Source organism: Myotis yumanensis, unplaced genomic scaffold (genome assembly GCF_028538775.1).
Source record: "Myotis yumanensis isolate MYYU_CA2020_CCGP unplaced genomic scaffold, mMyoYum1.0.hap1 SCAF_7, whole genome shotgun sequence".
Classification (NCBI taxonomy): Eukaryota; Metazoa; Chordata; class Mammalia; order Chiroptera; family Vespertilionidae; genus Myotis; species Myotis yumanensis.
Window position 1 is genome coordinate 69,209,975 of NW_027223758.1, and position 3,316 is coordinate 69,213,290.

A 3,316-nucleotide genomic window follows, 5' to 3' on the forward strand; every position below is an offset into this window, starting at 1 on the left:
AATTCTACCTCTCCAGAGGGCTGTATATAGACCCCTCTCCCCAGGCAAACTCCTGTTCACGCCCCACAGATCCTGGCATCACATGCCTGGGGTACTAAGAGGTTTGTTAATATACTGACAGCAACCAAGCTAGTCTCGCTTCTCATCACTCACCTTGGAGGGAAGTGGGGTGATCCCAGGAGCTGAGAACCCCTGCATAGCAAAGCTGCAGAGCTTATGGGCTGCAGCTCAGGAGAATGCATAGCCACGGTCAGACAGGAGGTTGAGCTTTGCTGCTCCAAAGGAAGGGAGAAGGCACAAGAGGACAGAGACCATGTGTACAGCATAGTCATAAGCAACCAAAAAGAACTACACAATTTAACATACTGGGCCCTAACCCAACTTAGTGGATGATCTCAACTTGGACACAGAGGCTTTTGGACAAAAGAAATACAAAACTCCCACAAGTTTCTCCCTAGAACTAGGAAAAGCACATAAGAGCTGTCACTTACAATGGTCTCCTGCAGGGGTGAGAGCAGGATGGAACTATGGGAAGACTGCAGCCCTGTCACTCAGCCTAGGTGACACAAAGAGCTTTGGGATTTAGGCTAAAGGTCACCGATCCATGGTTAGTGTTTGATGTATGAATAAAGGGTGGAATGATTTGCTTTTTCTAATGTGAGAAAAGACTTCATGTTCCTTAAGGCTGGATCCTATAACCCCTTCTTTCATTCCCACACTCTCTCTGGGCAAGCTCATGGGCATCCGTGGCTTCACTTACCACCTATGCATTGATAACTCCTGTATTTATCTTTCCAGCCGAATGCTCTCATCCAAATCCTACACTCATGGGTCCAACTCTCTACTTAACATGACCCCTTTGATGTCTCAAAAACACCTCAAACTCATCATGTCCAAAACCAAATTTATGACCTTCTTCCCACACCTGGTTCTTTCCTAAACTCGCCATCTGGGTGAAGCACCCTGTTGTACAAGACAGAAACAATGGTGGCACCCTGGGCCCCTTCCGCTCTCACACCCACCTATTAAATCTTTTGGAATTTGCCTCCTAAATATCTCTTCATTCCTTCCGCTTTTCTACCTCCCACCACCCTCACCCTAGTCCATTACCTCTTATCTCATTGGTTGCAACCATCTTCTGGTTTCCAGACATCCACTTTGGACCTCTCCCATCAGTACTCCATAAGGAGCCCTTCTAGCCATTCTTCCCCTAGTTTACTCCTACTCGTCTTTCAGATCTCAGCTCAAATGCCACTTCCTCAAGGGAAACACCTAGTGGCCTCTCTGAATAGGCTATTAACTCCTGTCTAGAACCCAAGTTGCAATTTTACACTTGGACTCCTCAAAACTCTAAACTCTGTAACAGCAGGACTGTATCCTTTTTTTTTTTTTTTTAGGTTGGGCTTCATTCTCTCTTTTTTTTTTTAAATATATTTTATTGATTTTTTACAGAGAGGAAGGAAGAGGGATAGAGAGTTAGAAACATCGATGAGAGAGAAGCATCGATCAGCTGCCTTCTGCACACCCCCTACTGGGTATGTGCCCGCAACCAAGGTACATGCCCTTGACTGGAATCAAACCTGGGACCCTGCAGTCCGCAGGCTGACGCTCTATCCACTGAGCCAAACCGGTTTTGGCTTTTTTTTTTTTTTAAATATATTTTATTGATTTTTTTTACAGAGAGGAAGGGAGAGGGATAGAGAGTTAGAAACATCTATCAGCTGCCTCTTGCACACCCGCTACTGGGGATGTGCTCGCAACCAAGGTACATGCCCTCGACCAGAATCGAACCTGGGACCCTTCAGTCCACAGGCCGATGCTCTATCCACTGAGCCAAACCGGTTACACAGGACTGTGTCTTTTTGCCACTACATTCCTAAGGCCCATGCTCAATGTCTTGCACATGTTCCACACTGACATCTAATATTTACTGAACGAGTGTCATTTGTTTATACCCAGTTAAGCTTATTATCACCACAATCGTCTGGGCCACAGTTATGTCATGCATGGATTATTGTGGTGTTATATGTCTCTCTTGACCCTGTTCTCCTCCAATATATTTTCTATACTGCAACCAGAATTATCCTTTTAACAAGCAAATTTTACCACTTGTATCATTTCATTACTCCCAATAGAGTTCAAATTCATTAACGTGGCCTCTAACATGTAAACTGCTAGCTACCTATCCAAAGACTGCTGTCCTCTTGTTCCTTAGTAATATAACCCTGATTTTATCAAGATACCAGTGTGCCCTACTAAAGAACTATCCCAGCCTTCCCAGTAGCCAGCAAGCTTCTGAGAGGTTTGAGAGGTAGAAAAGCAATCAGATGCATTGGTAATTTAGTGACTTGAAAGGGTAATTGTCCTTCCAATGGTCAGAATTTCCTTTCTTCTAGACAGTGCCATGTCCCTATGCCTATAAAATGTCCATACATAAAGCATTTCTCATGTTAGCAAGTGCTGGCCAATGAGATGAAAGTGAATAGAACTTCCAAAAATGCTTCTTGATGTGGGACTGGACTGCTGGGTGCGCTTTGCCCCTCTCCAATTTCTTCTCTTGCTTTCTGCCAGTTTCAAGGATATAATGGTAGGGCTTCAACAGTCATCCTAGACATGAAGTATCAATGAGAATTCGAGCTACATGCCTGGGATGGCTGAGCAAAAGAGCTAAACAGATCCCTGGTGCCCACTAAGGAACAGTCAGATAGCCCTGTACTTTGGACTTAAGATGAGGACATAAATCTGTATCTTAAGCTACAGATATTTTCCTAGCAGTCAAACTGAAACTGGATACAGGCTTCTGAGCATTTTATGACTTGATCATTGTCAATCTTACCTCTCCCTTCACCTCCTCCTCAAGTTCAACAGTTCAGCCAAGCTGAATGTTTTTCAGTTCCTCACAGCTATTTCCCTCCATTTCTTCCCAAGCTGCTCTTTCTCCCTGGAATACAGCCCCCAACTAGCTAACTCCTACTCACCCTTTGGATTTCGGCTTCCAAATCAGCTCTTCAACAACCATACAAGCCAGGTAAGATGCCCGTTTTCTGATACCAGAGTACTTCCTTGTCATGCTACTTATTGCACTGTGAACTCTGGTATTTACTTTATCTCCTCCTCTAGAAACAGCAAACCCCATAGAGGCAGGGATACAGCCTGTCTTATTCAACACTGTATTCCAAATGCCCAGCACAGGTGTGTGATAAATATTTCTAGAATAAATGAAACAAATGAGTGAGGGGGATATGGTGTTGGTTACAGAGCTAAACAAATACACTGGATTTGCCACCATTGTAATGTGAAAAATGAAGTGGAATGG